We start from the raw sequence: 20095 nt of genomic DNA on the forward strand, positions 1-20095 counted from the left end.
GGTTGGTTCGCGGTTAACACCAGCAATAATAGGAGCTCCTCAGGACTATAGTTGAAATCCCTGGATTCTATGACTCATGATTCTAGACTGAGAAGCTCTGCGGGAAGAGCGATTCCATCAGCACTGCGTTAGGGAAGAACAGCCTTATTGAAAATTCCTGGCAGCCACGTTTCTTTGGCAAAGAGTCATATGAAAAAAAGAATTGCCTTTCTCCCTCTCCATGTCCATATTATCCCATTAGATGTTTATTGAGCTATTTTTCATGTTTATAATCCTAGATGGAAGTGTGTATAATTACACAGAGCTGATACTTAGAATAAATAATCAAATATGTATAGAAAGAAATGTTGAGCTAAGAAAAAATATTGTAAAATTAAAGGGTTGAGCCAGTTTATGCTGGGTGAGACTATTTGAGCTAAAGATAAGAATTAAAAAATTTAAAAAAAAAAGCCAAGGTAAACCAGTGAACATGGGCAGAGCTGACTGCAGGTGAATCTATTGAAGAACACAAAGAACAGTGCTCTATGTGACATGGGTCACGTGAAGTCTCCAGTGATTTCTCTGGTCACAAAAGAAGCTACTGTGTCACAGACTCTGTGTTCAAATGAGTTCAGGTGCATTGAGAAGGAGAGGATAGCATTACATTATAGTTAATGTTCTTCTCACAGAAAACCATCTCAAGTTGTTAGCACCGAAGAATCAGGTCACAAAGCAGGAGCTGGTCCTCTAGAGGACTTCATTTCAAACTCATCTACCGAGTATGAATAGCACCGGCTTCTGCTTTCTCTCTGAGAGTCCTCAAGAACAGAGTTGCTTTTCCCTGTCAAAGGAACTGGAGAACAACAAATCAAAAGAGTGGCAGATGAGGACAGGGAAAAGTGCACAGACAAAGACCCTCAGGCTGCTAATGCAGAATCCAGCTACCACCTTGGACAGCCCCTCCCCCTGTCCCCTGGAATAAACTCTTACCATAACCTTTAAATATAAATTAATGTGCAGGGGAAAAAACAGACCTTTGTACCCTTTTGTGGACTCTGCTGGATTCCCCTTTGTCTCCAGAGTGGGTAGGAGAAGCAACTACTTGAACAGAAAGCAGAACGTATGGTTTTATCCTGATCAGGCTTAATCTAAGGGAATTGATGGAACTCCAATCAAGGTGAGCTAGAGAAATAATAAAACCTTAGAAGAAAAAGCTTTGAGACAACAGAGAAAACCATTTGCACACAAACACAAACATTCCAGCATGGCTCAAGGAGAGAGCTGCCCACAAGGAACTGAGGGATCCATGCTTCAACCTTTAAAACTTGGCCAGACAGTGAAGAAAGAAAGAACAGGGCGTTTAATGAGTTGTGGTGTCAAGCAGAGCTGCATGAGTCACCGTTTTTATTTTAAGACAGGGCTTGCATAAGCAGTTTTATGAAAAAGCCTGTGCGTTTTATCTGCAGCAGCTTCTCATCCTAGCAAGAGAGAGAGTGTGTAATTGCTGAAGTTATTAGTAGGTGCAGGTACAACTATATACATCCTTTAAACCTCAATTCACTTAACATTGTTATCTTCTCTTAAGGTTCATGTGTATTTTCAGATTTGATGGATAGACTCCATTATATTTCCTTGGGCATTACTTTGCTCTGTATCCTGACCTTAATTTCATAGCTTTAATACATCACTCATGCTTCCCCTCAGGTTGAACTAAACTAAACTAAAATACTACTTAAACTACAAAATCTTGAGTGACCCATATGATTGGATAATAGCCTAAAATTTAACAAATGGCCAGGAAGATCTGATAGCAACCAGTGGCTTTGTGAGCCGAACACTTGAGAATACATAGTTCTGCATAGTTTTATTTTTTAAATTTTGATAAGCAAGAGAAAAATATTAAATGGAAATTCCAGTAAATGAAAAAAATGCCCTTTTTTGTTCCTTTTCCTAAATAATAGCCACTGAGTCAATGAGGCTGATTTGCTAAATTTCTGTGGCACTGACATTGGCATGTTCTCAATACGGCTGGTTATTCTACTCACAAATCAAAAGAAGACAACCCATGAGCTAGGAAGCAGTGGGAAAAATATGAACACTATGTATTTCCAAGATGCTTATTTCAGTTCATTAATGAAGCAAATAACCCAGTAGGTATCACTCAACTCTGCTTAGCAGGTGAATGACCTCAAAATACCATGCGAGCACTGAGACAGTGATGTCTTTCCAAGCACTCTTCATTTTAAGAATCATTAAGTGTTTTGCATGTCCCTTAGACTTCAGTGGCTTGTAACCAAGAACCAATGGTTGTTATTTTATTTGAGAAATTATTCTTTGGATCCCACTTGCATTTACATGTGAGATGCATTCCAAACTGCACTTTTCATTCTGGTACTGGACTTCACTTGATTTCTCACAATGGTTTCCAGGGTCTGTTATTTGCCAGGAAGTGGAAACTTGCTCTTTCTCTCGTGTTCCCCAAAATGCAGAGTCCATACAGATCTGTGATCTTCAGGAAACGTGTGTCTATGTATTATATTCTGTAACATTTTTTCCATTCATCAAAACAATTCATCCTCTTAATCTGATTCTACATGCTCATGCTCTGAAATATAATTATCCCCAAAATATATTCCTTATTTGTGAATGATCAGAGAAGTTGGGCATTGCATCAATTCAAAGCTGAGGCATATGGCATGCTCCTCTGGAATGTATAGTAATCTAAAACTTACCCTGCTTTCTAATGTTTGGAGCCTGTGCCACTCTACCAACATAAAGATTGTTGGCTATAGATCCAACATCACAACTGATTGCCACTGCTATAAATACAGGGAGAGTTCTTTTTGTGCCAGAAATGCATTTGTCTTTGCCTGAACATTTTCCTCCAAAGTGGGTTTAAAAGCTTTTGGTTTTATGCCATCATTTCGAAAACAGTAACCCTCTCCCACATTTAAGAGTGGATTGCAAACCCCAGGAGCAGGAAAGGAGCAGGGAGGTGGCACTTTCTTGGCAGCATTAAAACCTAGGAAGCATCAGTGATGGACCCTGAACTCAGAACCCCTATTGATAGGTACTCAAGTGTGGAAGTGAGTTGCCTGTTAATAAGGTAGATCACTTATTTATCTTAGTGTATTTCAATCTTCACATTTTATAATTGCAAAAATAGCCCCTAGCTTCAACAGCAGGTTGTTAACAGCTCCTGGAGGATTAACAGGCAGGTCACTGCTGCTTAATTAGAAACAGTGAAATCAAGAAGAATGCTGAACCTTCTGGACTAACTTCTAGTGTCATGTCCTAAAGTACATAGTTTTAAAATAGTAACAGCATGCTGTTCTTTGAGAAGAACATGTATGACTGGATTCCTTCCAAATAGTTTACTTTTTCATTTGTAGCTAAACCTCAATTACTGATTGATGGGTATTTTAATGGATTAGGAAAATAAAAATATGTAACTGGTCCCAGCTGCCACTGGTCCACAAATGTTCTGATCAAGCGTATATAATGAGATAATAACGTATATGTAAGACAAGTACCTCCATTTTCAAATGCTAAGTTCTCAATGGAAAACAGTAATGTTAAGTTTGCATGACTGTTATCATATATGCATTAATCTACTGGGACAGACTATTTCTGTAGTATAAGCACAGATTACTCCAGTCAGGATTATAATCAGGCATACAATTCTTCTTCTTATGCTCAAATAAATTTAAGCAATGGCCAGCCAAATGACTCGGTAGATGAACATACTCCCACTAATCATGATGACCTCAAGTCAAACCCCAGTTGTCTGTTGACCCCTACAAGTGCACACAGCATACTCCTGTGCCACGGAGGAGTCATGTTTTAATCTGTACTAAGGAAAAAACGGACCACGGCTGCAAAGAAAATGATTTGCCTAAGAAACATGAGTGTTCTTAGGACATTTGTGTTGCTTACTTTTTGGAAACTGATTTAATTCCTTCTTACTGTGGAATGCCTGCCTTGTTCCTTCCTAAAATTTGTATTTTTAAAAAATAGTTTTCCAATGAGAAAGTGTTTGTGAAACTGTAGAAAGTGATTTTATAATCGCCCCTAACCCGTGAAGTGAGATTCACATTTCTTTTTCAAGGAAAAAACAAAACAAAACAACAAAGCAAAACAGCCTAAGATTGAGTTGTTTTCAAAAGGATAGAAGTTATGTGAGAACCGAAAGTGTTGTCTAAAAATCAGGATCTTTATCTGGACTTGTCTGAATTCTGATCTTGGAATTCAGTGCCTATGGAAAATCTGAGAACCATTCTATTGGTTAAGCTACTCACCTGCAGTGTCATAATGTAGCATCACAGATAGACTAAGACAACTATTATTTTTAACCTGTCCATATTTCTCCACAAAGAATAGTGAACATATGTTAAAAGCTTGGAATGCAGAAATATATACCTTTCTATGTTTATGTAAGAACAAACCATTTGGGAGACAGTTTTCTAAAGATTAATTCTCAATTCATAGCATGAAGATAAATTACAATTAACTAATTCTTAGGCATTACTCAAGAACCAGTAAATTAGCAATTCTGTGTTTTTGCTTTTCTCCTGTACAAACATTTTTTGCTTGCTTGTTTGTTTTTAGGACAAGGACTTTCTATGTATCCCTTTCTGTCGGGTAACTTGCTCTGTTCTCCAGAATGGCCTTGAATTCAGAGATTCTCCTGCCTCTCTACTTGCCCCTCTGCCTCCCCTCTGCTCTCTGCCTCTCTTCCTCTCCTTTTGTCTCTGCCTCTGTCAGGATTAGAGATGTGTAGCAGCATTTCTTAAAGATCTTCAGCTGATCATGCTGTTCATTCTTACCTGAGAACAATTGGTGTATAGCTATGGATACACCATATGTGAAGCAGTGGTTTCAACTTACAAATAAAAGAAACTTACCAATAAAAGATGTAAAACCAATATAAGATCCAGGGACTAAGCCAATACCTAAAGACTATACGTGGACTGACCCTGGACTCTGATCTCATAGATAGCAATGAATATCCTAGTAAGAGCACCAGTGGAAGGGGAAGCCCCCCAGGTCCTGCTAAGACTGAACCCCCAGTGAACTAGACTGTTGGGGGGAGGGCGGCAATGGGGGGAGGGTTGGGAGGGGAACACCCATAGGGAAGAGGAGGGGGGAGGGGGATGTTTGCCTGGAGACCGGGAAAGGGAATAACACTCGAAATGTATATAAGAAATACTCAAGTTAATAAAAAAAAAAAGAAAGAAACTTACCAATAAAAGATGTAAAACCAATATAAGATTTGAGGAAATATTGGCTTTCTTCCCTCCCAACCCCTAATCCAGTCTTTTACATGTCTGCATGTTTGTACATCACAAGACATTCTGCTTTCCATAAAGAAGGCATTATAATCATCAATATTTCAAAACCTGGAGAGTACATACCCTGAGGTTCAAAGTTCCAATGAAGGTCTACTACACTATTGTGTCAGAAGTGCTCCCAGGCGTATGAGGCATCACTCATGTTTTCCCCCAACTATTTGTATTAGTTGTTGACACTCTGGACGGAACCAGAACCATAGTCTTGCATGCAGAATGACCAGAACCACTCTTCTTTGTTGATTGTTTGCTTTTTTAAGAAACAAACTTTGTTTTTGTTGAGTTTGTTTGTTTGTTTGTTTTTGTGGTGCTGGTGTCAGTTTCCCACACCCTCATTTTTGCCTTGAACTAGCTCTGTTGTCAAGATAGTTCATAAGCTTGCGATCCCCCTGTCTCAGTTATCCAAGTAGTTGGGATATGAAGAACTGTACATCCTGGCTTAGACACAAAGTGCTTTTATATGAGAAATATTAAGAGGTTTCCCCAGTTATTCCTGCCTGACTGGCTTTGCTAACCTGACCTTTGTGATGTAACAGTTCACCTTTGCTGAGAGGAGTACATAAAACCAGAAAAAATAAAAATGGGAAAAAATGAGAGTCAGCAAAAGTACATTTTATAAAATACTAAAAGAAATATTTTATTTTCATTTCTGAGTTCAGATTATTCAGGTTTTATGTATATAATAGCTCCTCATATTGTGGTACTCTACGAATAGTACAATTTGGAATTTATTTTATTTCTATGTCCCAGTATGACATAGATAAGAGTAAAAGACACTTTATTCCTATGGCAGTATTTTTTTTAAGTCTTAGTTTAACGTGTCTCTGAAATCCAAACCTCAGCAACCGTATCACTGAGCTCATCTCGACTGGATTTGCCTAGTTCATTCAAAAGTAGCATATAGCAAAGAGAAAATGCCCAGAGTAGAAAGAGGCTCACACATAGTTTGCTGGAGTAAAAGGGCGATTTGAAGGCTCAAGGAATCCCAATTGAGAATTTCTTTCATCCTTAAAAAGTAGGAAAGGAAGAAAAAAGAAGGTGAGTATGCAGCACAAAGAGTTTCACAACATAAGAGACCACCCTGTAGGGGGGTAAAAACTTGAGAGACAGCAGTGGTGTGTTTTGCCTTCCTGCATTGCACTTCAGCTTTGACCTCTGCTCACATCCTGTTGGGGAACTTTACTCTTAAGATATCAGTGCTCCGTGATCAGATGACTTTCTGAGTTCCACAAAACAGGGGACTCCCTTTGTAAGCAGGGCTTCTTTGTCTCTGTGTATTTTGTCTGGGGGAGTGTCCCTGAACATGGGGGATTGACCTTAGCTGGTCTTGGCTGAAAATTGACCTCTTACAGAGCTGTGTAATAGCACAGACATCTCACTCTTGTTTATCACCCACATGATAATTAGGTGCCTTACCAGTCAGCTCTTCCTGCTCATTTGATGTTATGAGCAATTAGCCCATTCTGCCTTCGCCCTAAAAAACCCTTATGTATCCTATCTCTTAAACAATAAAGTAGACTCATCTAGCTGCAGTTGCTTACAGAGGTCATTCTATCCATACACACCACGGGAAGAAAGGGGGATCCACAATGTCCCAAAATATGAATGTTCAAGATAGAGTAACAGGATTTAATGGGAAGTTGTTTCAAGCTTTTCTTTTCTTACTATGCATCTGTAGAATCTAGAATGATGGTTTCATACAAGTTAAGAATAAAATTACAGTTGCCAGAGACTGTGGAGAAAACTTGGGAGGGAAGATTTGTTTTATCTCTGGGACTTGAATTTAATGTGATACATGTAAGATGTTTTGGTAGCCTTTGGTAGCCTTTGTATCCCAGTGTCACATGCATGCAATGCCTGTGGAGGTCAGAGGAGAGAGTCAGAGCATGTGGACCTGGAGTCACAAGCAGTTATCAGCTGTCCAGTTAGAGTGCTGTAATCTACACTCAAGTTCTCTCAAAGAGCAGCGAGCACTTTTGATTATGCTTGTAATAACTTTATGTCTCCAGCCAGAAAATATTTTTGAGGAGTTAAACATCTTTAACCTGACAGAAATATATGCAATATACATAAGGAAACAAAACATTATATTATACAATAGGAACAACATTTTGGGTTTCTAGTATAAGTTTTAAAAATAGTAAGTTAAAAATCTGGTTTTTCTTTAGACTGAAATATGGAGGAAAGGTACGTTCGTAGAGAAAAAGGCTTTGCCAAGAAATGAAATATGCAGTTGCAAGGGTAGCTCATGAGTGCGCGATCATGTAGAACAGAGGATATTGAAAAGCAAAACAAGGCAACAGAAAGAGTGTGAGCTTGCTGCCTTAGCTCAAAAGCGAAAAATGCAAACCCAAGTACTGGCTTAGCTTTACAACTTGAAATAGTTTCGAGTCTCAAAAATGAGTTAAAAGACAGCAGTATAAACTAAAGGAAAAAAAACAAAAATGACCGTGACTTTTGTTGTATCAATTTTAATGTGTCTCTTGCTTCATCATTTAAGAGTGTTTGCAGACATTAAAATGATATTTTAGAAATTGAATATGTATATTTCTGAGTACAAAAAGAAGGGCTCTAAAGATAATTGGGACAGTGGGTTGGAGACTGACTCTCTTTTGTTTTTGGTCAGGAAAACTATGAATCATCTTTTCAGAAGGTAATTCTCTTAGGATCAGTGTTCCTTTGAATAACCCATTCTGAATGCATACAGACATTGACTCAATTATCCCCCACCTGAAGATTATAGGTCTTCCCAGGAAGGGGTAAGGGTGATCTGACCCATAAAGCATCATCGACTTGCCTCTCTCTCTGCTCCCACAAAAACTCACATGGATTCATTTTCTTCCATTGTGCCAAGAGAAAACATTGTAACCCACAAGTGTGCTTATTTGAATCAATTTGATTTTACAACACATTTAAAAGGACCGTAATTTTTAAAATGAATCCCTTACTTCCGTTCATACTATTTTATATTAATTTAAGATCAATTTCATGCTTGTACTCTTTCAAAAAAGGATACAAGATAGGGATCTTTTCTCATTACTGCTATAGGACATATATCAGTTTCTTCCAACAGGCCAACAACTAGATTTCTAGCCATTCAACAAGGTTTATCGTTTTTCCTTACTAACCATTTTATTCATTTACATTTCAAATGATAGTCCCCTTCCCGGTTACCCTTCCACAACTCCCCCATCCCATTCCCACTCTCCCCACTCCTCTTTGCATCTATGAGGGTGCTCCTCCACCCATTTACCCACTACTGATTCACCCTTCTAGCATCCCCCTACTGGGGCATCAAGCCTCGCTCCCCTCTCATTGATATCAGATAAGGCCATTCTCGTCTATATATGCATTTGGAATCCTGACTCCCTTTGCGTGTACTCTTTGGTTGATAGTACTGTTGGTATTCTGTCTAAGCTCCACCCCCACAACTACCTGGGACAGCCTGGTATGCTCTGCCCCACAGTTGCCTGACACTATAAAAGGGTCTGCTTGCCCCCTCATCTCACTCTTACTTTTCTCTTACTTCCCTTAATCCCCTCTTACCCCCTCTTGCTCTTTGTTCCTCGCTGCTCTTGCCCCCTTCTCCATCCTCCCTATCCCCACCCCCACATGCCCATGGCCGGCCTTTCCTCTCCTCTACTCCTTTTCCCTCATTAAACGGTTCCACATGGAACCACGATGACTTGGTGTTTTCTGTCCAGGCGGGCCGAGATTTAAACCCTAACAGATATAATCGCTGGGAGCTCTCGGTGATCAAGTTAATTGATATTGTTCTTATGGAGCCCCCTTCAGCTCCTCAGTCTTTCCCCTAGCTCTTTTACTGGTGTCCTGGACTCAGTCCCAGCTCATTTTGGGTTCATTCCGGGTTCAGTCCAGTGTTTGGCTCTAAGAATCTGCATCCATATTGATCAGGTGCTAGTAGAACCTCTCAAGGAACAGTCATACCAGGCTCCAGTTAACAAGTGCTTCTTGGTATCAACAATAGTGTGTGAGTTTGATTCTGCAGGTGGGATGGAACCCTAGGTGGGGCCGTCTCTGGATAACCTTTCCTTTAGTCTCTGTTCCATTTATTTTATTTTATTTTATTTTATTTTATCCCTGTTTTTCCTTTGGAAAGGAGCATTTCTGGGTTAAAAATTTTGAGATTTGTGGGTGGTCCCATCCCTCCACTAGTGGCCATGCCTATCTACTGGAGGTGATCTTTACAGGTTGTATTTTTTTGGTATTTTGGCTAAAGTCATCACCATTGGCTTTTGGAAGCCTCTCCCTTCCCTGGAGTCCGGACTTTCTAGTGGCTACCCCTAAATCCCCATCACCCTCTGGTACTTGTTTCTATTCAGTTTCCTGATCCTCTGGACTGCTCTCCTGTCCCTTCCAATACCTGTTTCTGCCCCCCTCCCCTTTGTCTCTCCCTCCTCTCTCCCTTCCAGGTCCCTCTTCCCTCTAGATCCTGTGATTATTTTGTTCCCCATTCTATGTAGATTGAAGCATCTATACTTTGGTCTTCATTCTTGTTAAGCTACATATGGTTTGTGGGTTGTATCATGGGTATTCTGAGCTTTTGGGATAAAAATCCACTTATCAGTGAGTACATACCATGTGTGTTCCTTTGTGTCTGAGTTACCTCATTCAGGATGATATTTTTTAGTTCCTCCATTTGCTGGTGAATTTCATGAAGTCATTGTTTTTAATAGCTGAGTAGTACTCCATTGTGTAACCCTTCATTGTCTTTGAGCTATTTCATAACATTAAAAATTACACAAAATAATTATTGAAAATAATGAAATGATTCTTTTCTTATAGATAAGAAAATGCTTTTACATATATTTGCAAATCCACTTTAGTAATGTATTTTCACATATATATGTATATACGGGTGAATTTTGGATTTTTTTCTTGACCCATATTGACTCATCTCACTGGTTATTTGAATAACTAATGACTAAATTCAATCTGAAACATTTAATAGCACTTCATTAGAACAAGAGGCACAGTTATGCATTCTAAAATGTTTGTAACACTGTTTTTCATTAACTGTCAAATAATAAAAATCACAGTCTCAAGAATAAAAAGCATGGGGGATCTGAGAGGTACTTCTCAGTGCCAATGTCAGAGGAAATTAATTGAATGACTAGGACCTGTCTACCAGACAGACAGGTTAGGAAATGAAACAAACTATTTCTCTTTCTAATTGCATAGCTGTACTTTTGAACAGTATTGAAACTGTTCTATAAACATCTACTCAAATAGCTAAAACATAGAAACAAAAAATGAATTTATTCACAGAACTGTCAAATTGTATACTCATGCCTCATTTGCAATCTAATTTTAAAATACTTAAAGTTTAAAAACTTCAGTGTTTCTTTGATTTCCAAAAACATAATCATTGACGGAACACTGAAAAGGCAGAGTGAGGAAAAGAATAATCAAAGTTCATATAACTAAACCTGACATTAAAGCATTCTGGCAAAAGCCACTCCAGGTAGCCTAACTACAATAGCAATTAAAAATCCATACCCCAGAATGTCACCTGTAATGCAAAGTTTTATTAGTGTGTTATTATTTGTGTATACTTATCCCATGGTTTCAATAAGTTCTATGGTGCTCAGCAGTCAAGGACGACCACCACTTTTATATACAACATGAGACATTAAGGGATCAGTCATCTCTCAGAAAGGAACCCATTGAGGTGTCAGTTCAGAGTCAGTAAAGACGAATTCTAAGGAAGAGAGCACTACTTGCACTTTGCGAGTTAGAAGGATCAGGTTTTGGACACTGCCTGACATTTGCCAGGATGCTGACTCAACAGTCTTCTCTTCCAACCTGGTCCCTTTTAGCAGAGTGTCTGGAACATAAGGGGAGATGTTATATGAGGTATACCTGATCAAATGAACTCTGTGTATGAAGTAAATGTCCAAATTACGGTGGAAGCTGTTTTGTGATGACAAATAGTAAAAGCTCTCTTTGAGTGGATGTTTACTATGTGCTTCAAACCTCCTCATACTGATGTTAGTACTGAGTATTCCATCATCATCATCATCATCATCACCACCACCACCACCACCATCATCATCACCACCACTACCACCACCACCACCACCGTCATCAAAATCATTACTATTTATGGTATTGTACAGAATATAACTATATTCTCCCTGCACTTTTACTGTACTGTGTTCTTGTTACCAAAAGAAGAGTTCAGAAAGGTTCAGAAAGGCTGATAAATGGAGTTGACAATGGCTGGGACTGCTGTATGACCACGGACCAAAAGAACTGAAAGCAGACAATGATAAAAAAGAGAGAGGAAAAAACTCTTTGCAGTGGCACTCTAAAGGAAGACATGATTGACATCTATTTAACCACAATTGGACAGATTTAGTGAACATGGATTTTTTTCATTAAATCCCCAACTACTAGGATGAGAGCATCTTCTGACATGCGGGCAAAGTAATTTAAGAATGAATAAAGAAAATTCAACTCCAAACGGTAGATAGAGAAGCTATTAAATATGTTTTACTGTGATAGGAAGCAAATAGGAAATATAGCAAAATTAGTTTGGCCCAAATTTCAGAAGGAAAATCTACAAATGACTTTCTATTGGAGGCAAGAGCCTCCCATTGCATCCACGGACAGGTCCAGAAAAATTTGTGGCCACCTATTTCTAGTATATGAGATTTTGTAGAATTTTATGACTGATGTTTTTGAAATAAGTACACAAAATATTAATAAATAAAATCTTCAGGTGTTCATATTATCTATATAAAACTAAATACATGTAAAGTTTATTTATTCTGTTTGTGTGATAAAACATAACAGGTTCATCTATATAAACACAGTATGAAATGACTAGAATAAGAGAGGAAATTCCCCTCAAAATATTGAAAAGATTGAGAACTCTTATGCTTCTTTTCCACATTCAATTTCTTCTTAATATCCATAGCATTAATATAGTCTAAAATGAACATTAAGTATAAATTCCTTTATCATGAAAGAGTGAACATGATATGTTGTATGACTAGATTCACCTTCATCCACTCTGTATACATGTGATAAATATGATCTTTGAATTATCAGTGCTTAAGAAGCATGAAATGTGGTTTAGATATTTTCACACACTGTCTCAGATTCCTAGGGTATTTGGAGATTCCGAGGCACAAGGTAAACAGGGGGCATCCTTCTCAAGTATTTATTGGCCTATGAATCAGAGACTTCCCAGTCTGCATACAGTTGACCTTGTCATCTCCACTGCCTGTAGCTCAGAGATGGGGAAAGAGCTCTTGACCTGAGAGTGACGTATCACTTCCAGTTGCATGTATTCAGGACTGTGTTTAGTCACAGACATTTCCTGTCTCACCACAACAAAGAGCTGATGCAGTTTTCCACCATGGGGCATGTAATACATTTCCAAACAAACATATGCCGTGACCATGGACAGAAAATACACAGAGGATACAGACACACATTAACTTTGCACCCTATACATTCAGGACATCATCATTCTAACAGCCTTTCTCACTGGTAAAGAAAGAAACTTTTATTTATCATTTGTATATGGAGTGGATGCAAGGGAATCCAATCACACAGCCTAGTCATGTATTCTCTTCCATGATAATAAAATTATGTTTGATGTGCACAGAGAGGTGGAAAGTACATGAGGGCCATGTCATCATTTAGAAGAACATTCTCAATGTTTGATGCTTTGGAAGTAAACTGTTAAGCACAAGTGTCAGGCGGTGTAGAACACCATGATTGTTTACAAGTGGGAGTTAGTCGTCAAGTGGGATATGATCTTTATCATATTGTATTTTAGCGTTCCAGCCTATTGGGACTGCAATTGCGACTTGGCCATTGATATTATGCCATTTATTCTGAGATGTCAGCTGCTATTTTGTGTATCATTCTCTTTTACCTCAGCAGCAAAAGATATTCAGAACAATTCCTTTACATTAATAAACAAAGACAACTCGCTACAGGTTTCTGTAGTCTATTATTGAAACATCTCTGGAGTTTATTGTTGTTAGACATTTTACATTTTTACCTCACCAGAGATTATGTTTTCTAACATCCAAGTCATTTTCACCACACGAATGGGCTATCAATTTTGGTTACAAGGTTTGACATTTTGAAATTAAAATTTAGTTCTGTAATGGCAAGTCTCTGAATCCTACATGCAAGAGAGAGGGCTAGAACTGCGGCATGTGATTGAAGAGGGACAAAAGTAGGGGACTGTTGTCACAGGGAAGGAATAGTGAGGATAGACAACTAAAATGAAACTTGTCTCTGTCTTGAATTTTCTTAGAATTCAGGCCAAGTCTCCACAAACCCTGGTTTCCTAATCTCTGAGCTAAGCCGACACCCACTTAAAGCTCTTTTTCTCCAATGAAATGGATGCAGAGTGTAACTGCCTTAGGGTTGACTATGCTCCAAGTTGTATGTAGGATTAAGTGAAAGGCATAAGTTTAAGTGGTACTGAAGACATCTGAAAAAAGACAAACTAAAGTGCTTGACCGCTATTTAGATACTAGGCCAGTGCTACTGTTTGCTCAGGCAAAAGAACTTCCTCCTGTGGTACCACAGTTTGTGACAAAATTCAACTCCATAGTAAGAATAAGGATAGAGCATCGCTGCTCCTGAAAAATCAATCCGGGCGGGCTTCTTTATACTCCTTCCTGGTCTGGTTGACAAGGCCGCATTAAAATCTAAAAGACAAAACAGAATGCAGCAGGTTTTTCTTGGGGGGGGGCGGTGTAGGGTGGGTGGAAGAATTTGGAATGCAAAAGGGAGTTTGAAAAAAATTCTTTGATTTGGAATGCCCTTCTTGTAGGTTATATATAGCAACAATTAGCTTTATTCACAATTCAAAAAAGGTTCTTTTTCATCATATAGACAGATAAAGGCTATTTATGCAACTTTTCAAATCCTACATTCTAACTCTACATACTCCTAAATGAGCAAGGGAAGCCATTCTCGTATTCGTTAAACAATTGAAATGCTACTTTCGATAGATATAAGGGCCAATGACAGTAGTGGTGGCAAATATGAGGTTCCTTTCCTGAACTTGATATCTTACAGTAATATTCTCCCACATGACATAAAAATTCATTTGCTTTGATTTCCTTCTGTGAGCACGATTCTTCTGCCTATTGCATTTATAATCTATGCTGGTGGAAGTTGGTCCCTGGGTAAGTTTTTAATGGAGCAAGCACCTAAAGGGTGGCTAATATTACTTATCACCTCACTCAAGGCAGATGTGTTTTGGTGTGTGTTAGATTTAGATTTAGACTGTGCAAATTAACTTTAGATTTAAAATCACAGCCATATGATGCTGTGGTGACTTATGGAACTAGGGCCACTTGCACTGGCTTAAAAATTTCATAATCACAGCCTATGTGACAAGAATGGTAACTGTAGTGTTAGAGACCAAGACCATCTTCTGAGGTGTATCTTTTAAAGTGTCTCTAACCTTCTCAGTAGACAGAACTTTAAAATGAGTCTATGCAAGTTTAAGAAATGGTAATGAATTTCATCCCACATGTATTATCAGTTGATAGCACTTTGCTACAATCTCAGATCAAGCATACCCATGATGACGTGACATTATCGTTCGTATGTTACACTGCCTTTGTCATCAGGAAACTCTTATTTTTCCTGTAAAGGTCAGTTTCCTTCTTCTGAACTGCACATGTGTTTGCATGTCCAACACTCCCCTACCGTCTTTCGTAGCATAGGTTCCTAATATTCAACTCTGTAGCTGGGGCAATGATCAATGCAAAAAAGAATTATCATGTTACTGACAACGGTCATATGGGATATGCAAAAAATTTAGCATTGTGAAATAGTTGGGGAATAAAATTACAAAACTAAGCACAGCATATGTTTGTGAACACTGAGCGTATGGCCAATGAGAAGTGCGTATAGAGTAACTGCCATGTCAGCTTTTTAACAAGTGCTTCCCCTCTCAATGCCCATTGACACATTGTGTTGTACATTTGTTATTTCAACAAGCTATGATAAAAGAGCCTTTGGAAGGTAGGAGGTTCTTCCTCCAAGACAGTGGATTTAAACAAGGAAGGGTATACGAGGCAAGGGGACCTCTCACTGGCCTAAGTGCTGTCTTGAAAAGCCACAGAATCAGAAGATTAAACCTGTGCTACAGAGAAATGGAACAAGGTTCACAGTTTTATTCATTTATATATTCAATAAATATTTATTGTGGACTCTTTATGGGTCAGATTTTGGGTGAGGCAAAGGACAGAACAGCAAACGAATGGATGATAGACTTTGATCCACAGCCGAACTAAAGAAACTGCTCTATCCCAGCAGTAGAGTAGAACTATTTGCTTTTAAGGTGAAAAAGATGAAGAATATTTGAGATATTATTAAAATGAAGAGTCAAAGAGGGAAATTCATTTTAGGTCTTGCTGGATAGAATTCACACAAAAGGAATAAAGGATTCTAAAATCTCACAATTCAACAATGCATAAAGATCTTTGTGCCAAAGCATCTGACCTCAAGCTTCCTGCTTGCTTCATTGGTCTTAGATTGCCTTAGGCTGAGCCCTAGCTAGCATGATGGATCATCCTAAAAGATTCAGGCCTCTGCTCTCTCCTCTAACTCTTCTCATCTCTGAACTTCTGAATGATTCTATTTTATGATCTTGCCTACCTGTAGAATCCTGCGTCATTTGAAACTTGTAGCAACTTTTGAAAAGATAAACCATCTGCATACTAAGAAAATTTGTTAAGTCTGTTAAATATTAGAGTGTACATTAGACTTGACATTAGTATTATTTCCTTAAGAAGTAAATGACCCATTTCACTGAGGAACCGTTAAATTACTAAAGCATACCATTTACCAATACAATACCAAATATCAATGAGTAGATTAAGCATTTGTAGATTTTCTCCAACATTATTTTTCTAGTTTTATATTTGACACATTCTTAAATGCAATTAACAACTTTTAAAAGTGTCAATCTCTTAATAATTAAGTAGTAAGACACTAATACAGACACTCTCAAACTTTATTATTTTGTAACACTTTAATATAGCTCCTCATTTTGGGGTGACTCCCCAACCTTAAAATTATTTTTGTTGCTATTTCATAACAGTTATTTTGCTCCAATATGAATTGTAATGTAAATATTTTGATGATAGAGGTTTGCCAAATGGTTTGCTGCCTACAGGTTGAGAACAGTTGCTCTGATAGTTTAGCATAAATATAATAATAATTACTTTTTTTACAGTAATAATAATTACTTTGAATAGTTACCTTTTAAAAAACTGGCCACATCTCATGGTAGTTTAAAAGTGATAGCTTATAGTTTTTGTTTTTTTAAAACACTGTACAAGTAATTCTTTCTAAATATAAAAATAAACAAGTAACAGCATTATTAAGTTTAATGTTTATGTTTTCTTCTTTAAAAGTTATTGATGTTGAACAGAAGACTTAATGAATATGGGCATTTAATATTCACCTGATTATTATAAAGAACTCACTAATAGTATACATTCAAAACTATAAAATTTGAAAAATAGAGATAATAAAGCCACATTTTCTCAATATAAAGCAAATATTTTTCTGCAAATTTAGTAAACTTATTTGGTTCTACTCCTAATTAGAAAAACAATGACATGACTTTAAGTACACTAAATAATCTTTCCTTTCCATCAAGAGTCGGATAAAGTAAAAAATGCATATAAACATAAGATCTTAAGAATCATATTCATTGTTGATAAGAGTCCAAACTGGGGTAGCCATTGCAGAAATTAGACAAGTCCAAACAAACAAAAAGCAACAAACAAAGAAACAAACAAAGAACTAGACATAGATTGAGCATTTGCTCCAGGTTTAGTATCAGTCATATAGACCTGAACATTTCATATTTTACTCTAGAATACATGCTCATTCATGAGGATAGCTGCTCGAGTCACAATTACTAGGATATAAGATCATCTTTACTATCTATATACTGATGGAAATTGCAAATGTGCTAAATATCCACATTAGAATTCTTTCCAGCTCTAAAGTGAAATTATAACGTTTTCAATTTGGACCTTGAGAACACTGAGTATCCCATGCCCTGACGTAGAGCAGCAGATTTAGCACGGCCTCACTCATAAGTGGATCTTCTGTCAAATCTCTAGCTTTGCTTACTCTGGAGTAATTTAGAAGGAAGAAATTAGAGAGAGGCCATTGAATGGGAGGAATAAGAAAGGTATTAAAGGAAGCAAACTGTAGAACACAGTTGATAGGAAGGACTGATGGAAAGAGAGGTTGAAATGAAGAGAATATGGGAGGATTAGACATAGGTGGTGTGGGTGAATTAATAACGCTAAGGATGTTTGAAAAATCACCAATTTTATAAGTTCCACATATAAGTCTATATCATACAAACCCGCTTCATGAAATGAAGTCATAGGTTGCCTTCTCTCATGTTGCTGATCAGAAAAGTCCTGGCGATCTCTCCAAGTCATAAAAGCTATTGCTATTCCTCTTCATTCTGAGCCTGAGCTTAATGATGAGAAATCATGTTTTGCTTCTTATGGCATACATATAACAAAATAGTGCATGTTTTGACATGCATCATAATGTTTTTCTGTGGACACAACACATTTTGGCCATAGGACATGGACAAATCAAACCATTACAAACTGGAAAATGTTATGCACATAAGTGGAGAGAACTAGCATATGAACCTTGGGGTCTATAATTATGACCCAAACAGCAAAATAAGCTCATAATAGCAATAATTTCACGAAGTGTTGTGAGGTACCAATCCACCTTATGGCTAAATTTAATGGTCTTTCTATAGGAGAAAACACGGTTGGGACTGTAAATATCCCCAAGAACCCATTGCTAAAGAACTGAGGTTACAGAGATTAATCACTTTTAGTTACTTTGCTGAAAGGACAAATAGTAAAAACCCTCTTCTAAACTTTTATCTCTATTCCCACACAATATTTCAAGTTTCAAAATCATCAGAGACATATTGTATTACAGGACACGGTGGTTAATGCAGAAACTCACAATGTGAACCAAATACAAGAGTAAGTGTCCACAGACACAGTGATAAATGTCACATCTCTATCTCACCCGTGAGTCAAAAGATCAAGGACCACCACAGGGGAAGAGACTTTAACTTAAGAACCAGATATTAAGAACACCATGTCTTGAAACATCTCCAGAAGATTCAGTGGGTGATTTATTGAGGAAGAAGAGGGCGAGGAGGAGGAGTAGGAGGAGGACAACGATGACAACGAAGACGACAACGATGATGATGACAAGGAGGAGGAGACAATAAAGTGGAATATGAGTAGAGGAAGAAAAGGAGCATAACATATAGTTCATATGTGTAGAACTTGGTAGATGGAAGGATAGATCTGGGGGTAGTAAGGAAAAGAAGTGAGGGAAATATGATCAAAGGACACTATGAAGTTCTCAGAGGTAACAAAGTATTATCCAAAAATTCTAATGTTTATTTGGTTCTTAAAATCTGAATCAATCTGTTTTCAATTCTGTGTTGACTTTTAGAAGCAAAAATAAATAAATAAATAAAATAGCTGACTTTGTTATTTCAGAGGGCTGAAGCCTTGATCTTTTAATTTTTCTCATTTCCTTAATTTAAATGTCAAAACATGCAGATTATATGGCTTTTTATTTTTCTTTAACCTGTTACTTAGATAACGTAAGGTATATTCTTAGCTCCTCAATCTCCAAATGTTACAATACTTCTTTCAATGTGCGGGTCCCTTAAGAATTAGTGCTTTCCTGATCCTGCATTGGCTGTGAGAAAGGAGATAAGAAAAGGTGCTAAACGTAAATAAGAAATACTCAAGTTAATAAAGATGGAAAAAAATAAGAAGAAAGAAAAAATATATAGAAAATAAATAAATAAATAAATAAATAAATAAATAAGGAAAGAAAAAATTCTTCCCACGTCTTGAAATGGGGTCTGCACAACTCTGCTTACAAAATAAGCAAAGGAATTATACAAGCTATTGAGTGGACAATCAGTTAATCAGAGCAATGACAGTAATATGGAGAGAATGCTAGAACATGTAAAGCAGGAGAACGTAATTTCTTTTGTACTCAGTGTACTTTGTCCTTGTTATTTAGGTTAGGTTGAGCCCAAATTAACAAGACTTCTTGTTTACATTTCATTCTAGTCTTCAAACTGACAGAGCTCACGACTATATGCCAGATTCACCATGTTTGTCTTTGGGAATGAGGAAAATACAATTTTCAGACCATGGAAAGGTTATCCCTTCTATTTTCAACTTTGATTGTATAAACAGAGTTTTGGAATTAAAATCTGAGAACATATAAGGAAATAATGAGGTGGACTCACAGGCATACTAGATATTTGCAAATTAAGTCATAGCATACATTAATAATTTGGAAACTTTCATTACATTCCCTTATAGTCTCTAGAAGGAATCAGCAGGTCTGGCTGCCTTTCAGCAGATTATAAGAAACAATGTAGCTATTTGCCCAAATGCTTGAATTACCCTAGATGCCTAGAACAAATGAAACTTAAGACAGATGATCAAAATCTGAATGCTTCACTCCTTCTTTAAAAGGGGAACAAGAATACCCTTGGCAGGGAAGAGAGAGGCAAAGATTAAAACAGAGACTGAAGGAACACCCATTCAGAGCCTGCCCCACAGGTGGCCCATACATATACAGCCATCCAATTAGACAAGATGGATGAAGCAAAGAAGTGCAGGCCGACAGGAGCCGGATGTAGATCGCTCCTGAGAGAC

At 37.6% G+C, this 20095-nt stretch overlaps 1 protein-coding gene across 6 annotated transcripts in view; it reads right to left on the reverse strand.

Moving 5' to 3' along the window:
* Window positions 1-20095, reverse strand: part of Lrp1b (LDL receptor related protein 1B) — a 2121147-nt gene that overhangs the window by 1723753 nt on the left and 377299 nt on the right. The window lies entirely within an intron of this gene.

The sequence above is a fragment of the Rattus norvegicus genome, chromosome 3, assembly GCF_036323735.1.
Source record: "Rattus norvegicus strain BN/NHsdMcwi chromosome 3, GRCr8, whole genome shotgun sequence".
Lineage (NCBI taxonomy): Eukaryota > Metazoa > Chordata > Mammalia > Rodentia > Muridae > Rattus > Rattus norvegicus.